Raw genomic sequence first — 20481 nt, forward strand, 5'->3', positions numbered from 1 at the left:
GTCAATCAAAAAAGGATTCCGCCTCAAACAGATTATCCAATCATCATGCAGAAAGCGAGCGGTCGGGCCAGCCCACTGCCCCATAGACCCCCAGAGAGGCTGAGCGTCCGATGGGCGGGACAAAACCCAGCATTTATCCAATGACCGTCCAGTTTCGCCCAGTGGAACAACCCACTCTACACTTCCCTATCAAAGTCAGCAAACGCTCAGTAGACGCTCAGCGACCCGCAGTGTGAAAACGCCGTGGCGCTGCGGTGACGAATGAAAACAAAGTCGTGTCAGTTGCCTGTGATAAGTAGCTGATTCTAAACAAAAGATGAAGGTATTCTGGCGCATATTTAGTCAATTAAATGTACACACAGCAGTACATATTTCACCACTTTTTTTTTTTTTTACATTTTAGCCGAAACTGAGTTTTCTTCCCAGTTTTAGAGCAATCGCCACTGCCTCGTGTTCTGGTAGAGAATTGTCACGAGCTCGGTCCTCAGACATAATCTCATGAACCTCTGTCACACGTGACTACAACACAAAATCCGAATTACTTTGCACATTTGAAGGTTTTGCAAAAAAGTAACACGGTAACTATTTACATTTATGAAGGGGTAATTCCGTTACTAAGTCATTATTTGGGGGGAAATAACTAGTAACCATAATTCATTACTTTATGAGAGTAATTTGCCCAACACTGCTTATAATGAAACTATTCAGTGAAATCATTTGATCCATGCTTATATTTTGTTTCCTAGTAGCTGTCCTTGTGATGCTCTCGTTTGATTTTGAAAATATCAAACCGGAAGTTTCACATCGACGCTAGTTTAACAATAGTGTTCGTGTGGCGCGTGTGTGTGTGTATGTGATGGAGTGTATGCGCGGAGGAGCGTTCCTTTAAGGGAATAAAACCAAACGGGCATCCCGCCTGCTTGGACTGTGAGTGGCGGCTACCCGAACAGTCTCTCCCTTGCTTAAGTCAACCATCATCCAGGAGGGCGCTGGACTCCAGTCTCCTGACATCTGGTAGCGGATGTCTTTGTGTGGCTAGGTTCGACTCGCTAACATCCTCTCCTCCATTCAACCGAGCTTTATCTAAATTCATCAGCACGTTCGGGAATGGAGAAAAAAATACACATTTACATTCAGAGTGTGTGACCGCTTGCCATCAAGACAGACACCCGTGAAGACGACGCTTGTTTCGGGATCCCCCAGCAAAAAAGAAACACCTGCTACTGTAAGGTGAGCATTTTTTCCAACATGCTTTTGTTGCACGTTGTCTTTATTTATCGTGACGGCAGGTTGGATTGGAAGCAAGCAGTTGTGAGGTTTAATTGTGCAGGGATCCATCTCCACCCCCTTGAGGTGTTATTGTTAGTTCTGCATCATAATAATGTTAGAAAGGAAATAAGTGTCTGGCATATGTTGTGTATAAACATCACGGCTCATTTCAATTAGGTACACAAAAGAAACCTAATTAGGTTGATCACATGATCATTCGCAGCATGGTATGGTCCTGGTTTTTATCTGTTTCAACCATGCTTAACGTTGATGAACATCACGTTTACACTTCTAAGAGTTATTATGAACGAATGACCACAGACGGCGCCTAATTGTGATCCACTTGTATCGGATTGTATTGGACACCAGTGTAATGTGCAGCCCACTGCTGGTTTTCTAACTGGCCCCCATTATCGTCTAAGAATGCAATTAAAGACTTGAAGCCCACACCACAACGACGGATTACTGTGTTTAGTTGTCTCATTTATTTGCTACATAAATAACCAAAACTTAAATGATGTATAAATACGTCTTTGGGATCGGACCTTTGGGATTACAACCCCTGGCAAAAATTATGGAATCACCAGTCTCGGAGGATGTTCATTCAGTTGTTTAAATTTGTAGAAAAAAAGCTGATCACAGACATGACACTTTCTGGCTTTAAGAAACACAAAGAAATCAAGAAAAAAAGATGTGGTAGTCAGTAACAGTTACTTTTTTAGACCAATCAGAGGGAAAAAATTACGGAATCACTCAATTCTGAGGAAAAAATTATGGAATCACCCTGTAAATTTCCATTCCCAAAACTAACACCTGCATCAGATTAGATCTGCTGGTTAGTCTGCAGTTAAACAGGAGTGATCACACCTTGGAGAGCTGTTGCACCAAGTAGACTGACATGAATCATGGCTCCAACACAAGAGATGTCAGTTGAAACAAAGGAGAGGATTATCAAACTTCTTAAAGAAGGTAAATCATCACGCAATGTTGCAAAAGATGTTGGTTGTTCACAATCAGCTGTGTCTAAAATCTGGACCAAGTACAAACAACATGGGAAGGTTGTTAAAGGCAAGCATACTGGTAGATCAAGGAAGACATCAAAGCATCAAGACAGAAAACTTAAAGCAATATGTCTTGAAAACAGAAAATGCACAGCAAAACAAATGAGGAACAAATGGGAGGAAACTGGAGTCAACGTCTGTGACCGAACTGTAAGAAACCGGCTAAAGGAAATGGGATTTACATCCAGGAAAGCTAAACGAAAGCCATCATTAACACCTAAACAGAAAAAAACAAGGTTACAATGGGCTAAGGAAAAGCAATCGTGGACTGTGGATGACTGGATGAAAGTCATATTCAGTGATGAATCGCGAATCTGCATTGGGCAAGGTGATGATGCTGGAACTTTTGTTTGGTGCCGTTCCAATGAGATTTATGAAGACGACTGCCTGAAGAAAACATGCACATTTCCACAGTCATTGATGATATGGGGCTGCATGTCAGGTAAAGGCACTGGGGAGATGGCTGTCATTACATCTTCAATAAATGCACAAGTTTACGTTGACATTTTGGACACTTTTCTTATCCCATCAATTGAAAGGGCGTTTGGGGATGATGAAATCATTTTTCAGGATGATAATGCATCTTGCCATAGAGCAAAAACTGTGAAAACATTCCTTGAAGAAAGACACATAAGGTCAATGTCATGGCCTGCAAATAGTCCGGATGTCAATCCAATTGAAAACCTGTGGTGGAAGTTGAAGAAAATGGTCCAACCTGCAAAGCTGATCTGGCAAAATCAATCAGAGAAAGTTGGAGCCAGATTGATGAAGAGTACTGTTTGTCACTCATTAAGTCATGCCTCTGAGACTGCGAGCTGTTATAAAAGCCAGAGGTGGTGCAACAAAGTACTAGTGGTGTGTTGAAGTATTCTTTTGTTGTTGTTTTTTTCATGATTCCATAATTTTTTCCTCAGAATTGAGTGATTCCATAATTTTTTCCCTCTGATTGGTCTAAAAAAGTAACTGTTACTGACTACCACATCTTTTTTTCTTGATTTCTTTTAGTGTTTCTTAAAGCCCGAAAGTTGCCATTTGAAATGACTTTAGTTTTGTGTCATGTCTGTGATCTGCTTTTTTTCTACAAAATTAAACAACTGAATGAACATCCTCTGAGACTGGTGATTCCATAATTTTTGCCAGAGGTTGTATAAAAACGAATAAATACATATTTGCTACTGAATGAGCTGTGGCAGCTGTAGCGTTGGAGTTGCCTGCTGCACGCCCACTCTGTAAATAAGGGAAAAGAAGTATATTATTATTATTATTATATGATGATTATTATTTTCATCTGCCAGACACACACACACACACACACACACACACACACACACACACACACAGACAGACGTTACACCTGTAAAAACAAAACATGTTGCACTCTTTCCCTTAGGATTGTTTTTTAACACAGAATGTTTTTATTCTCAACATCAACCGGATCTTTGTCAGCCTCTCCGTCTCACTCAGTGCCTCTGCCCGAATTCATTTTCAACACATTTGGCTCTGCTCTGCTGTATGTTGTGGACAGAAACATACCTGCCTTGTACACAACCTCGCTGCCGCCGATAGAGCCCAATAACATGTGGGCCTATTTTTTATCGGACACTTGACTTAAGTTTCCTTTATTGACAAACTATAAGAACGTTTGACAGACAAACCATGCGTTCAACTACAAGTTTACTTACCTTACACACTGAAAAGTTGTGTATGGGGGTCACAGAGATGGCTGCAAGTGTTAGCCCCATTTGGGGAGATTTTTTTCCCTGCATTTTATAGGTTGATTGTCTTCAACGATTTTCCACACAGAATCCTTTGCTAATTCAAACTATGTCCAGACTTCAGATTTTGTGTTTTTACTGGGGAGGAAAATCTCAGGAGGGCTGCTTCCGGGGGTGCTGCCTGCCATTGTGAACTTTGCAAACTGTGCATGCGCATCCTGTTTTGCCGCTTGCAGCCGCACGAGCAGTGTCACTGGTCCATGCATTTACCGAAGTGATATTTTACAATCATTTTAATATGAAACGGTCATATTAACCATTGGGAGTTTTACCGTGGTTAATCATTAATACCGGTAATCGTTACATCCCTAGTTTTGGAAAACAGCGATGGACATTTTTGCCTCTTTTCTCATATCTTGCGGACCAAACCACTAACCGTTTGTGTTTGGTTGATGTTAATTTGGTCCGTCTAGAGCAGAGGTGTCAAATTGACGGCCACATCGCAGTTATGGCTGCCCTCAGAGGGAGGGCAACGTTAACAGAATCACGGAATTGGCCAATAAAAACGGAATCAACTGTGAAGTAAACTGACATAACGTGAATGAAATGCTGTCATCGTGAGGAGAAGGAACGATCGTGTGGGGAACTGGTTCCCCGGCGGACCGCTCAATCGTGGTGGAATCTCTAGCCCGCACCCTCCCGAACTAATCATGTCAAAACAGCAACCTGAAACCCTGGCAAAAGCTGGCGAAAAAACTTTGAAACGCCTCTCCTACGGAGTGGGGTTAGCTTAGTTAGCAGAGCATGCTAGTGCGGCTGTGTGTGTGTGTGTGAGACTCAGACTGTATGAGTGTGTTTTCACCGTGTTGGGTTTTGCCGCTTGTTAATGCAAACAAGCATTTCACGATGCCCGCTTACGCCGTGCAAGTTGTGAGTGAAATAAGGATTTATTCTTTCTCCCAGCTCGTCTTAACACACACGACACACTTCCAGCATTCAGAATAAGAGCACCGTTCGCCAGGTACTGTCTAATTGTGCCATCAAAATAAGGGTGTCATAAAAAATGTCTTGCATCGGTGACTACGTCTTCCTTAACCACAAGCACGGGCATTGCGGTTTGTTGAGGATTTTGTTTCCATGTGTGCAGAAGCTTGATATCCCATTAGAAAGGTTAGCTAAGCTACATCCGTTTCTGAAATACTGGGCAAAATTGTCCAATGTTGCGTCAATAAATGGAAGGATCTTTGCATTTAATTAACTGTCATTTTATTTACTATTACAAAGGTAAACACTCTGTGCTGGTAAAATCTGTGTAAAATGTAAAAAAAATAATAATTTAAAAAATTAAAATGGAAAAAACGGAATTTGGGAAAAAATAAAACTGATTTCATGGAGCCCTACTTTCTGACTTCACGGCGGCAATCTGCTCTCTGCGGCCTTTTCCCCGTCTTCTCCTTTTTTTGTCCTCTAACCCCCTTCCGCCTCCCTCCCAGTCACGTCACCCCGCGTTTATCTCAATGTCTTTCTATTTTCCCCTTCATCGATTGGCCTTGCAGCGTTGCTAAGAGACAACAGCAGTCAGTCAGCGAGCAGCGAGGGATGGAGAAGTGGTTGGCCAAGCAGCTTCTCTTTGCTCCAAGGCAGGAGTGGGACTTCATTTTTTTTTTTGCCTCCTCTTCAGTTGCTGGGGTCACTAAACGTCTCGTTTGGCTGACAGGTCAGAAAGTGTATGTGCTGTAAAAAAGAAGATGGGGGAGGGGTCATGCTGAGTTGTGTGCATGTTACTAGGCCACACCTTATGAGGAAGTCACAGCCCTCCACAATTTAGTGTGTGCCCCCTTTGTCCTGTATGTCAAAGGGATGATTGTGCATCCAAGAATGAGCAGAATTAAACAGTGACTTTTTTCATCTCTTCTCTCGAGCCCAACAAGCCACCGCATGCCCACGTAAATTCACTGATTTTTGGTTAACTCATAGTTAATCACATTTAATTGCAGATAGGCGTACATTTGTATTTTTGATAAGAAGGGGTGTAAATCTCTTGGTGGTGAACGCTTTGAAATGCAACTACTATAACTGCATCAAATTTTATGTAAAGGCATATCAATTTTGGAAATATGAGCCATTATTTTGTTCAAAAATAATACAGTTAGAAATCCTACAGTTTTAGAATGTTTAATGCAAGCGGCAATTTTTCCCACTGTTTGACGGTCCTTCTGACCTTCTACGTTCTCCCGTGCTGCACAGATAAATGATAAATGGTCTTTATAGCGCTTTTCCACCTCCAAGGCACTCAAAGCGCTTTGACGCTGCTTGCACATTTACCTACGGATGACGCAGCATCGGGAGCAACTGGGGGTTCGGTGTCTTGCCCAAGGACACTTCGACACGATCACGGGAGGACGGAGGATCAATCCGTGTGAGCCGCAAATTTCAGGCTGGGAGACGAGCACGCTCCCACCTGAGCCATGCCGCCCCGATAGACTACTATACTGTGTAGTAAGATTTGATGACCTTATTGAGTGCTGATGTGCATATTTGTTTGGTACATAACCTCTCTGAAAAAAACTCCAGGCTGGTGTTGGTGGATGGTGGCTCTGTATTCATTTCGTCCTTTTAATTTGATGTTATTCCTGTCATAGTTTTACACAGTACATAATAAATAAGATAAATGAGATCGCTATGTATGTTTTACTGAGGTGTTGAAAACCTAGCTATAGTTCGCTGCTATTGCTAGCACTGCTAATGCTATTTATAGCCACTGGTTTCTCCACTGGTTTGACAGCCAGTGAATAGCAGCTCGTAATCCAAATCTTAGCTCACAGTTCAAAGCAAAAATGAGCGGGGAGAGGGTTCGCATCTAAAAAACACTCGTCAGCTGGGACACTCGTAGCATGCCAAGGTAGCACAGCATATGACCATAAAAACAATACCTGCACTGCTCCGGTCCCGTGATAACTGAAGTCACAGCGACAGCAGACACAAATAACTTCGGTCTTCGGCCATCTGCCAGGGCTTTGAAGCCAATCAATCAAAATACCCTTTTGATTGATTGAGGGTCAAACAGGACATGCGCATGTCAATTGCCCGTCAAAAAAAATACTGCCGTTAAAGGAAACTTCAGCGTTAACTTTGACAGCACTAAAAAAAAATATACAGTATATATATATATATATATATGTGTTTGACTTTTCTTTCAATCCTTTTTTACTAATAACAGGCCGTAGTCAACCGTGAAACAGCGACATTTTTGAGTGAGGGAGCGATGTTTGAACCGTGATGTAGCGAGGGACGACTGTACATACATTTTTGAGCAAGAAAAGAGCTGCGGAAAAGAGCAGAGCAGGAATCCGCAGTGGAAACCTGAGAGGCCAGCAGTCAGAAGAAACTAGCTGTGGAATTTGTGGTGCCATTTGTCTTGTTTATTGAGTCACGTGTTCATAACCAACACAGCATGAATTTGACTACTTGCAGAGACCCAACTAGTTTATTTTAAACAGTAAATTTGGTGAGAGGCAAACACCCGTTAAATGATGTAGTTGTAAAACATGTAAGGCTTGCTGAGAGACACAAAATACACGCAAATCCATTTTTTTTCAGTGATACAACATCAAAATAAACCGGGATTTAAAAAAAAAAAAAAAAAGCCCATTACAACCGGCGAGCATAGGGCTGTCAATCATGTGATTGCAGCATAGCGATGCTGATCACGTAACACATGTATGGCAAACCCAGGCCCAAGCACCAGATGCAATTTCATCCGGCTCACGAAACGGTTTGGAAAATAGGACTGAGTTGGACGACATTGCGGACCTCAACAAAGGAAGTTAACTACTTGAAGTTAAACGAGGGAAAGGCTTCTTGAGACGTCATCTGTACTTCTGTGAAGAAGGTGTCGGACGTTTCGCTCCTCATCCGAAGAGCTTCGTCAGCAAACTAACAAGTGCTGGTAGCCTAGGCCTTAAATACAGTAAGCGTGGGCGGAATTGGTGTGCCAACGCCCTCCTCCTATGGTTCCTTAAACTAAGACTGGGAGGAGTAGTGGTATAATCTACATAATCTATAATTATAATATAATAATTAGCACCTCCGATCAGGAGGAGGGCGTTGGCACACCAATTCCGCCCACTCTTACTGTATTTAAGGCTTAGGCTACCAGCACTTGTTAGTTCGCTGACGAAGCTTGAAGTTAAATATCAACTGTCTGTGGAAACAAGCAATTCTTCCAGTATCAACTACTCCTCTGGTGTTACAAAATGAATATGGCTGCAGTATTTTATGTAGTACGAACTGCACAGCCATTCTTACAATGGGTGCTCCATTCAGACCAAAAGTAACAATCATTTACCCGTACACCACGTTAACAACTTTAAATATTACACGCTGTCTCTGCAACTCTGGCTTCCGCTGTGGAGCACATACGCAACAATGGTAGCGCGCGGTAGTGCGCAGTGATACCAACGGAGAGAAAAAAGCACCGAACGATTGTGTGGTCTGATATTTTCGAGGAGGGATTTGTATGACGCAAATGTGTTACTCTTTTGAACGCGTGTTGTTTTGAGAAGCCAAACTCTTTACTTAAATGCCTCCAGCAACTCACCGGAACTACGTTCCGCATCACCGAAATCCGACCAGAACTCAGCTCACGGGACGAAGTGGGGGGTAAGTCATCGTTGATGCGCTACACTGCTGATGGGGATGTCATACAACTTCAAATCAAAAAATCCCAACTATCCCTTTAAGGATTTTGTGTGTGCAGAGGATGGCATCCTATTAGAAAACTTAGCCAAGCGACATCCGTTTCTGAAATACTGGGCAAAACTGGCCAATGGTGTATTGCATCAATAAATGCAAAGATGTTTTCATTTCATTAACGGACATTTTATTTACTGTCAGAAAAGTACACACTCTGTGCTGGTAAAATAAGTGAAAATGGTGAAAAGAACAACAAAAAACCCCCACTAAAACGGAAAAAACGTCACTTGGAAATTCCAATCCCGGCACTGTGCGCACGGGGAACCGGGATAAGAAATATGTAGGCCACTTACTTATCTATTTGTCAGTGCTAATGTGCCATTTTCTCAAACTCTGACCATACTAAATACTACTTTTGATCCTGGATTATTGATCCTTTCATCCCAGCACCGCTAATTGTCACGTTTCTCTTGTTTTTTTTTTTTCAATGAACTGGCAAAATACATGTTAACTGGCTTCTATGACGCTGTTTACTCTCTGAGGCGCCTAGCTATAACCGCACCATGCCTCTTCGTGGAAACATGGTTTAAGTACCTCAGGGTCTTTGTTCGGGAGGGGGGAAGGATGAAATGGGAGATTGAGAGCAAGAAGAGATAACGTGACTCAGGCAGCTATTATTATTGGTGAAGACCTGGGACAAGCAGGAGGGACTTTATAAACTGTTACTCAATCAAAACAGGGCGTCCAAACCTTTACCAGCGAGAAACATGAAAGGATGCAAGGGCCACTCTGATATTCTATAAAGCAACACTTGTAGATGTGCAAACAAGTTATACATAGTCCAAGAAAAAAAACTACATCTCAGCATTGTGATGCAGGTGAAAAAGTATATTATTCCTTTCAACTTCGCTCTTTTTTTCCCCATTTTTGCTGTTTTTTACATTTTTTTATTTAACAAATATTTCAACTGTCTTCTTAAATAATCTTTGTATCTTTGTATCTTTGTTTTTATATTGTTGTTATTATATTATAATATTACTTTATTCACATCATCTTTTGACTTTATTCCCGTAATATTATAACTTCTTCCCCAACCTAATTTTCCAAAATTACAACTTTGTTTTCTTTTGTTTGTTGATTGTGATATTGTGATTTTTAAACAATGACGTTTCGGCTCTATGCTACTAAAATGACATTATTTGTCCTCATAATATTATGAGTTTATTCAGGGGAAAAAAAATGAAATCTTTTTTTGTCATTCGAATACAACTTTTTCCAGTTAATATTTTGACATTTAGTCCTGTAAAATTACAGCTGTTTTTTCGCCGCAACTTTCTTCTTGTAATTATGACCTTATTCCCATAATATTTTGGCTTTATTTCCATAATGTTCAATCTCTTTTTTCAGCAACCTAATTTTCCAAAAATGACAACTTTATGTATTGTTTTGTTTGTCCCTTACTTGAAATACGTACAGTGTGGGAAATGGGCCTTTATGTCACACAAAGTGCAAAATGCATTGAAAAACAGCAGATTGTCCCGTGCAGGGCGGACCGAAGGGTTCATGTTTTTGCTGCTTGTGCAGTATTAAGGATGTTAAGAATAACAATGTTAAAAAATACAGATAAGTGTATTAAATAAAGTTAATATTACATAGAAAACAAATAAGCTAGAGTAAGTAAAGACATACAAGACAAAGCAAAACATTCGACCATGTACAGTCGTCCCTCGTTTATCGCGGTTAATTGGTTCCAGACCCGAATTTCCACAAAGTAGGAGCCAACGTTAATAAATGGAATATTTTCGTAGTTAGAGCATAGAAAACCTGTTTATGACTTTCTAAATTGTATTTTTAAACATTATTAGAGACATGAATGAACACCCCTCGCCTTTACACCCTTTTATCGTTGATTTACACCACATTGCTAATGCGCACGCTACGGGATCACTGCAGGGACACAAGAGACGGCCATGGCTGCATAGCATGCTAGCGAGCTAACTAGTTAGCCTCCAATTTATTCTAAATTTAAGAAAGGGTTTCAAACGGAGTGGGGAAGAAGGACAAAGTAATAAGCCAAAAACCTACCACTTCCACTTGCAATAGGAGGAGAACTTTTATTCAGTCTATCGTGCCATGGCTGACTACATGCAGTGTTAAGGTAATGTGATGTGAAGTCATGTCTCATCAATGTTTTCTGTCATTACTGACGCCTAGTGTCCAGAATACTACATACAACTTGTATTTCAATATGTTTTGACTAATAATGTGCCAGAGTCAACCACTACAGCAATCATTCATTCATTAATCCATTCATTTAGGGAAAAACACAAGCGATATTCGAACCGCGATGTAGCGAGGGACGACTGTATGTCCATGTCGAATTAAGCAGTCACATTCTAGTCGTAACGGCGAATAGAACGGACCAGGACTTGATAAGTTGGTCAACATTCATGGTTTGTCAACTTAAACATGCGATGCTTACGACGTACAAAGCTAAAGACACAGAGTAAAGAGGTTACTAATAGGATTTAAACCATATGTACACACACACACACACACACACACACACTCATTAGACCCTGCTGCTCATTCTAAGAATCCTGAGGACAGATTTGAAATGTAAATCCCTTCTGTTGAAAGCCGTAAGGTTTCTCAGAGTCTGCGACTGGTGACCCAGCCGTGAACACACATAATGTCAGTGCACATTTGGAGTTATTTATTTGAGAATAACAAAAGGTCCTGATAGGCTACTAAATCAAAATCAATTGCAACAAGTGAAGAGGATGATTTTGCTGACAAACGTGAGCCGTGGAGCGGGGCAATAAATGAAACAATTCATGAAAGGCGCAATGAAAATTCACATCAGAAAACTCCATTTAAGACCCACTTGTAGGACCAGCAGACCAACATGTATGCATTTTGACCCTTGAATACGCCTTGTACGCATCGCTGCTCTCCAGGTACGCATTTCATTGCATTTTGCCGGTTTCAACATCAGGCTGTGCCACCTAGATAATGCTCCTGCGTCCCGGCTCGCTCCTCCTCCTTGCAAACTTGCGTAGCGTGACATGCGCCTCCAAAAAATCCTCGATCTGCGGCTATGCAGACCATTACTGTGATTGGTCATGTACTATTTCCTGTACGTATACGACTCGTTCTGAGGTTGTACCGGCCACCTTTTCCGATTTCGGATCAAAGTTTGCAGTAAAAATGACTGTTCCAACACATGGTTTTATTCCAGCTGCAGTAACACTCCTTTTCTCTCCTTAATGACCATCGTTCACGCGCGACGAAAGAAGCTGCCGACCTAAATAATAAATAAATAAAGTTGTGATTTTTCACAGAGCTGACGTCAACCCTGACGAAGAACGATGACAGCAGAGGTGTCCGAGTACTCCTAAAATTACTTTGAGGTTGGCAGGTCTGTACCAGGAAAAGGAGGAGGTGGACACGAAGAATGCTTTGAATGGTACGGATGCACGTCTAAATCATTATAAAACAATCTGCATTGGAAATGAGATTCAAATGGACTTTTCGAACTTGCAGACTTCTCAGTGAAAGCCCTCCCAGGGCACCTTGCGTGAGCAAATTTGGTGGTGACAGCAAGTTTAACACCTAATGAGCTGAGAATAAAAAAACCCGTGTCTGCAGTTTAAATACTGCTTTAGGGTTCATGGCCTCCAGTCAAGTCTTTTTTGGGCCTTTGTGAAAGCACCTGGATGATTTCACTTAAAGCAGCCGCTCCTGACTGGTTTGGCTGCGGCACCCACCCCCTTATTACTCCCTTATTGCTGACATTTTAAAAAATCTTTTTTAAATCTTTTTTTCCATTTCTTTTATCTTTTTTCTTTTATTTTTTCTTTTATTTGATGGAAAGCCAAATTCAGTTTGAATTTGAGGTAGTCCACAAAATACTTTGAATACTTTCAGGGCCGACACGTTTTTCTCCACAAACCTCAACACGATTTCAGCAAAAAATTGTCTGTAAAAGTTTTCTGTCAGAAGACACAAACCCTTTCTCTGTGACGTTCAATATAAACCAAAATGAATTTAAACACATAGCGGGATGTTAATTTACACTGAAAATCCCACACACACGCTAGCAATTAGCATTAGCTATGACGCACGTTCCACTTAAATGCATCATACAAATCAAATACTTACACGTTCTAAGTCCCAACAAGACACAGGAGTGGCACATTCAACATCTTATTTTCAGTAGAGAGCATTGTCGCCACCTACAGGAGTATGACTAGAATTACTAGTATTACTAGTCCACACGGAAACATTTTCAGGTCGAAACGTATTTTATCGTTTCAGCTGTTCATCCACACGCCAACGGCGTTCTGGATAACGCCGGCTTGTTGTTGCCATGTAGAAAAGCAACTTTGTGAAAACGATGGCATTACCGTCCGGTCCAAGAAAAAGACAGAGCCTCACACGCAATAAGTTCTTTTAGTCGTTTCTTTTCCAGGTAGTTCATTCCCTCTGAGACTTTTGACCTAGATTTACTACCAATGTTGCTTTGTGTATTATATAGTATAGTATTATAGTGTTTTGCCATTTCTTTGCTGCTAGCTCTGTTCCCCAAAGGAACACATTTAGAGCAACACACATGAGCATGAGTCTTATTTATGTCTTACATGGCTTATTTTGTCTTTTATGTCTACTATATCGGGTAATACGAGTGTAAAGGTGACTATAGGAGTGTTAGATCATGTCCAAAGGGCTCTAATAATGTTAAAAAACGTATTTAGAAGGTCGTAAACACGTTTTGTGTGGTACTTTGCAGAAATCCACGGTTGGGTCTGGAACCGATTAACAGCAATGAACGAGGAATCACTGTAATTCATCTGTCCATTTTCTACCGCTTATCTGGTTCGGGTTGACTGGAGCCTATCCCAGCTGACTTTGGGAGATTCAGGTCACTGGACAGGACACAGGTCGAAATGATCATCAATCAAGTGCATCATCCAATGTGGCAGATTACTATCTCTATCTATCTATCTATCTATCTATCTATCTATCTATCTATCTATCTATGGCAAGAATTTTTCATGCCCATCCCTCATTAAAATGCATGTCGCACCATCTCTACTGGCTTAAATCACATTGACGTGGCATTGCTATTTTTGTGGCAGCCGCACAGTCGCAGTCATTTTTGGGTACCACAGAAATGCGAAGGTTAAAGCGTCTTACCACATCACTCACAAGACGGAAGAGACACTCGTGTCAACTGATTTTCATGCTTCCCTCGACACAATCTTTCCCGTTAATCCCACGCATAAAGCATAAGCTGCTGGAAGTGTTCCTCAAGTTTTAAAAAGGAAAAAGAGCGTTTCCTTCGCAGAGTGGAGTGGCAACTCCATCTCACCTGTCTCGCAGAAACACCTCCTCTCTCCGCGGAACTTGAAAGTGTCAGATCCATCTTGTCTGCTCCCTTAAGGGGCCTTTTTCATCATCCTCCACTTAACTTCGCTGCACGAAAGACATTGCAAACATCCATGCAATTGTTACTCGTAGGTCAAATGGAAATTCTAGTAAATTCCAGTCGTCCCTCTCTTCATCACGCCTTCACTCTATCGCGTTGTTTCAAAGATTAATTAATAAATGATTGCTGATTCTTATTAGTTGAAAAAAAGCATATTTAAGCAAATTGTACTATCCATGGCCTAAATTAAGCATTTTCAAGCATAAAAATGGCAAAATTAACTAACTAAATTAACCAAAATACAAAAACAAGGCAGAAGAGGCATTGTAATTGTGAATGTACGTTGGCCACTCGATAGAACCACTAGAACCTCCGACGTCACTTCCTGTCCTCCACACATCCGTCTGCCTGCCATTAAGGTCCCCCAGGGAACACATTTACACACACGAGCAGGAGTTTTATTTATGTCTTAAATGGCTTACTTACTCTAATTACGTCTACTATATTGGGTAATATGAGTATTAAGCCATTTAAAGCCGCTATTACAATACAATGATGAGAGGTACGTTGTCCAGAAAAAAACAAGAACTGCTAATGTGTGAGTTATCTTATTTATGTCTAATATGTGTTATTTTCTTTTCTTATGTCTACTATATTGGGTAATAGGAGTGTAAAGGTGACTATAGGGGTGTTATTTCATGTTTAGAGGGCTCTCATGATGTTAAAAACCGTATTTAGAAGACTGTAAACTGGTTCATAACTATGAAAACATTCCACTGATTCCAATTATCGGCGATGAACAAGGGAGGACTGTACATGTGATGATAAAATGAATCTTGGATATTGTTTGGTCTTTTCTTGATTGGCGATTTAATCCTGGATATTTGGGGGGAAAAAAGGACACAAAAACCTGGCACAAACATCATGGATCAACTGTAATTGCATTCTGTAAAATTATTTGCAGTGGAAGTCATGATTGATGTGCTGTTTGCAAAATAAGCACACACTTTCTGTCGGACAGATAGTATCGGCAAAGTACAGGAAGGTTGGAAATCCAATAAAAATCTCACAAAACTTGTAATATTCCGAGAATAAAGTCGCACATTTGCTCAACTGCTCTGTTTTGCTGCCGCGTTTGACACGATGACATGTGATATCGCCACTTTAATCTCACCAATTGACGACTTTTTTGTCATTCATTTACGACTGTTTTCTCATCATATTCCCACTTTTTTCCTCGTAGTATTACGACTTTTTTTCTCATCATATTCCCACTTTTTTCCTCGCAGTATTACGACTTTTTTTCTCATAACATTACGACTTTATTCCCGTAAAGTTACAACTCCTTTTTTCACTTTGGCCCTAAAAAAAGTCGTACATTTAAATCGTTTCATGCATGTAAAACTACAATTCTAAAACTATAAAATCATGTTTTGTCTTAACACTTTTGAGAGTCAACCGCTGATGACATCATAGACGAGCAACATAACGGAGCTGACGTGCGGTTCCAGTTGCCATTTTGTTCACAAGCTAATCGGATGCTAACAAGGAAGGACGTTTTCTGAAAAAAGATGAAGGAAACAGATCTCATGCAGTGTATTCAGAACACAACAAGACGCGCACCGGTTAGACGTATGCTAACCGGACAATGCATGCAAAATTGTAAATTTTCGACCTTAACCAAATATAACCGGGCCGAAAGGTAACCAGGGTTTCACTGTATTTGGGTCAAATTCCACAAATATGGGGGCATTTCACTTCATAAGACATTTCTGCGACAGACGATGTGAACATGACGATCCTGACCAAAGACGACAGTACTTTACTAACGAGGACCGCTCTCCGTCCGCTCAGAGCACAATTACAGCTGAAGACTCAATTCTTTAGTACTTAAAGGCTTAAAAAGGCCTCGTGCGGCTGATAATGTCTGTTAAACCGCGATTGACCGATCGCTGTGAGTGACAGAAGTTTAGCAGGGGCCCGAGGGCTGCATACACAAAAATTCAAAGATGCTGACAGCCACTTTGATGCGTTTTGTACATTAGAGGTGCTAAATCCAATCCAGTGTAGGTCAATATATGCCATCTAAACATCCTAGCTTTGTGTTCAGGCTGAATTATGCTAAAGCGGAGTCACTACATCGCCGTCTTGATCTATTTATAGAACTTCAGCTGGGGCCTAGTGCGCGATGTTTAGTTCTCCACCAAAACGCCAGGGGCAGTGTTTCCTTGAGCGTGAGCAACCACAACTCCTTTTTCTCTTTGACGAGTTATTTAGCTTGCGGCGTCTGAGTAAAAGATGGCGACTGACGCGACATCCATATAAAACTTAACATATTATATTTGGGAACTTCCTCGCTCAGACGCTCCTCTACTTGGTCCTTTGTGATGGTGGATTTTTGGGGAAAAAATGCCGGCCAATCACATCTCTGCGGTCCCCGTTGCCCTTGACGGGGAGTTAGAAGTTTTTGGAGGTGCACATCAAGGGTTTGGAGGGTTACGCTCCGGCGTCATGTATTTGGTGTAACATCTAACAATATATCTCATTAATAATGAATTGATTGGATTTTTGGAATATGCAGAAGGTTAATAAAAAATAAGCAGTGTGCCGAAAATGTCCCAACGGCTGCACTTTGGACACCCCTGACTTGCCGGTCCTCGTAGGATGCAGTGCTGCAGTTTCCATCTTATTCGTATGTGCAGTTTCAGTCATGTCAGGCAAACTGTCACATAATATCACTAAATTGGATTTCACTCTCACATGTGAAATCCACCTTCTGCCTTCTTCTCTGAGCGAAAAGGTCAGTTGGAAACGGAGCGTGAACATCCAATTTGATTGCAGGGTTCACAGGCTACGCATCAGTCACCTAGATGCAAATTGCAGAAAGAACTGCAGCTCAGAGGGGATGGAAAGAGCAAGATGAGTAGGAATGGGAGGGAAACTGTGTATGACCCCTGTGGGGTTTTAATGGAACTATTTTGCTAAAAGAGGTGGCTGCATGTGAGAATACGGACTCATTGTTGGGTGTGAATGGATCCAGTGTGGTCTAATGAAATAAGGGTGAGGCGAGCAATGTGACAGGCATGGACTCCACACCCTCTGTTGGACTGTACTTAGTTTGCAACTTCAGGCGGTCCTCGGTTTACGATGTTTCGTGGTTCCAAACGTGCTCCTATAAGTTGATTAAAAACTTTATTTAGGTCCATAAAGACGAGACTCACTTGAGAACTAGCTATAGCGTGCACCGGCGGCAATAATGCAGCGTGTCAATAACATCACTTATTAGTTACCTTTTTGGACTTCACTATATCTCCTAATAGGCGATGCGCTAAAGAAAAGGAAAGCCATCACCATGGGAGGGAAAATGAACATCATAAACAGTGATGTGAGTGTTTTATGACGGTATTTTATATGTCCTTCATGTGTTCTGTGTACAGTGTGAGTGACTTAGAAGTTCATTTAGGTTTAATGTAGGCATAAGTTCCAACTTACACAAGACCCACTAGACTCACACTACGATGCTGCCCATCCCTTCATCCATTTGAATCAAGTTGTTTTATGTGCTGGCACCTGGACTCCCTCTAAAAGCAAGCTAGGAAATGGAATAGCTAGCACCTGTCCACACCACTTTGTCAAGCATCCTGCTTTTTACCCTTCACTTGTACCATCTGCACTGACCAAGCAAGCATGCATCGCAGGGTAGCAGTGGGACCCAGTGGGACCAGTTCGACCAGTGGGACCAGTGGTTGGAAATGCTGCGCCACAGGAAAACGGTTTGGGGTTTCAATCTGTGTTTTTCCAACATAATGGTGGTTGCAGTCAGTAGCACAGTGATGTGTAGCATTGTATAGTAGAGTGGAAATCATTTATTCCAATGCCCCTCGGACTGGCTGACTGACACACCAGAAGACTAGGGACATTGGGCTCCCCGGGCAAAACCCCAGGATAAAGCAAAAGCACACTGCCACCTCCACAGGTGAACCCGACCCGCTACCACTATCAGAATTCTTTTTTGGCATGATTTGCATGGAAATTCACTCATTTTAGATTTATAAACTAGATAAAAAGAGAGTCATATTTTCTTGAAAATTGCTAGACATTATATTTTTTCTTTTTAGGAATTTTTTTTAAAATGGTTGCTTAAAATGGGACTTTTTTACTTTCTTGAAATGTAGTTTTTGGTCATTGAAGTATTGCTAAAACAATACAGCCAATGGTTGTTTTGCACAGTACCCTGTATCAATCCTCTCAGTATCTGGGGAATGCGTTTTATTTTCTCCACTGAAATAGTACCTTCACTTAAAAATATCTTTTCAAGGCGGCCCTTTGTTTGGCAGCAAAACTAGAATGTAATGGTTCAGATAAGATTGAAACCCGCATGATACCAAATGTTGTGTAGGCGTGTCTACTTGTTCTGGCTGGAGCAGATGCTGTATATAGAAACCCAAAGAAAAAATACAGGATGGGGAGTTAAAGGCCTGGGAGAGCAAAAGTGGGCAAAGTGAGAAAAATATAGGATGATGATAAAAGCTCCATGCGTATAGGATTCACCCGGAGAGGAAATGGCTTGTCAGTGACCCCTTTGACTGCCTGCCAGCAAAGTGCTCTTTAAATGCACCATCATCATTTTGCAGGAAGAAAGCTACCGCATTCTCATTCTTCGTGTTTCTGTGGCCACTTAGTCACGTGAAAAAATGAGGACGGCCCATGGGGGGTGCATATTATGACTGACTGCATTCTAACTATGTATTTGTTTAAGCGAACTGTACTACTGGTGACACTGTTGCCAACATCTAGGCCAGGGGTCACCAATGTGGTTGCCCCCATGACCACATGAGGTGCCCGCAAGCCTGCTTTTCATTCAGGTTTTCAGTTCATAATGAAAGAACAGTAGAAAGAAATGGACTCTGAAATACAAAATGTGAGTTGTGGACAAAACAAGCTTTCGCTTTGTTTGGGTTTAAAATAAGCTCTGAAAAGAAATGTTACAAAAATGAGTAGCTCTTGGCCATTTTCATTTTGTAAAAGTAGCTCTCACAAGAAAAAACCTTGGTGCCCCCTGGTCTAGGCTGTCCCAGAAGTCTCTTTATGACATCATCGTCTCATTTTGAGCTTCATTTCGGGTGATGATAAATCTCCGTAGATGGCAACATTTCAACTTGGCTTCAGCATCTTAACCGAGTCTTGGAAAAGACGCAGTATCGTTTAGAACAATTTTATCACCTAAATGTGGACATCGTACCACTGGATTCCACTGGGAGCGTTTCATGAAGTCCTTTTTTGGTTTCTCAGGCAAAAATCCTTCCTTGTAGCGCACACATTTCTTGCTGACAGCTTTCACCGGGAGATTTTGTTTGGATTACTCCTCCGGGCATGTCGAGAGAGTTGTAGTCGCTAACAAGTCTGATATGTTGGAAAAATGAAACAATGATTCAAAAAGTCTTGGTGCACCAAAAAGAAAAGAAATTAAATCATCTCCAAAATTTGGGGGAAAGTAGTACAATTTCAAAGTGGGAAATAAAAGCAGTAGGCGACAGAAGCAAGCAGGAGCAAGCAAAGACACGTCTGCACTCGACGGAAGCACAAGTGAATAACGGATTATGCTGTTATTCATAGATTATGCTGTGTTTATTCTGTGGCTCACATTAGCATGACTCTGTGTGGTTTGTGAGTAGCACACTCTTCTGGTGAATATATGTAATAGCAACTGAATTACCAATTACTCACGTTTACCGGAAGAATTGTAAAATAATCCACTTCATTTTACAAATAAAGAGTAGCAATAGAATAACAATAAAATATAAACACACCCTTCTCTTTTATCCAGGCTTACAGAAGATTAAGAAACATTTGCGGTTTAGATGTCGTTGTGTGAAACAGGGCGAGCGCCACCCCCGTGATTCATTTGCGCTTTCGATGCGTTGAGCTCCACATCACGCTCTCAGTGTGTCGCGGAAGGTGACTGGACGCCGCCGGCTTGTGACTGCCTTTGGGCGGGGCGGATGAGCGAACAACACCCGCTGTTGCTCAGTGAGAACACAAAATGCAGAACAAAATCGCTGACTGGTGAACCGCCGTACACAATTTATTTCTGACAAGTACACCTAAATGTTATGAATACTCCGCCAGCGTGAATACTTAAATGTGGAGGAGCCTTGTGATATTTTTATTTATTGTTTTCATTTTGTAAACAAGGCTAAAAACTGTGCTACATATGTAAAGACAAAGCTTTGTGTAATTATTAGTTATGAGTATCAATGTTTCAGCCTTTTCTTGTTACAATATGGCTTTTGCTCAATTTTTCACATTT

General features: G+C 41.3%; 1 long non-coding RNA gene across 1 annotated transcript; it reads left to right on the forward strand.

The window, feature by feature from the left end:
- The first annotated feature begins 811 nt into the window (after window positions 1-811).
- LOC129180987 (uncharacterized) lies at window positions 812-20375 on the forward strand. The gene is made up of 3 exons (XR_008570332.1): window positions 812-1230; window positions 12085-12209; window positions 13533-20375. It is a non-coding gene; the product is annotated as an uncharacterized LOC129180987 (long non-coding RNA).
- The last annotated feature ends 106 nt before the right edge of the window (window positions 20376-20481 follow it).

This window comes from Dunckerocampus dactyliophorus, chromosome 5 (genome assembly GCF_027744805.1).
Source record: "Dunckerocampus dactyliophorus isolate RoL2022-P2 chromosome 5, RoL_Ddac_1.1, whole genome shotgun sequence".
NCBI classification, from domain to species: Eukaryota; Metazoa; Chordata; class Actinopteri; order Syngnathiformes; family Syngnathidae; genus Dunckerocampus; species Dunckerocampus dactyliophorus.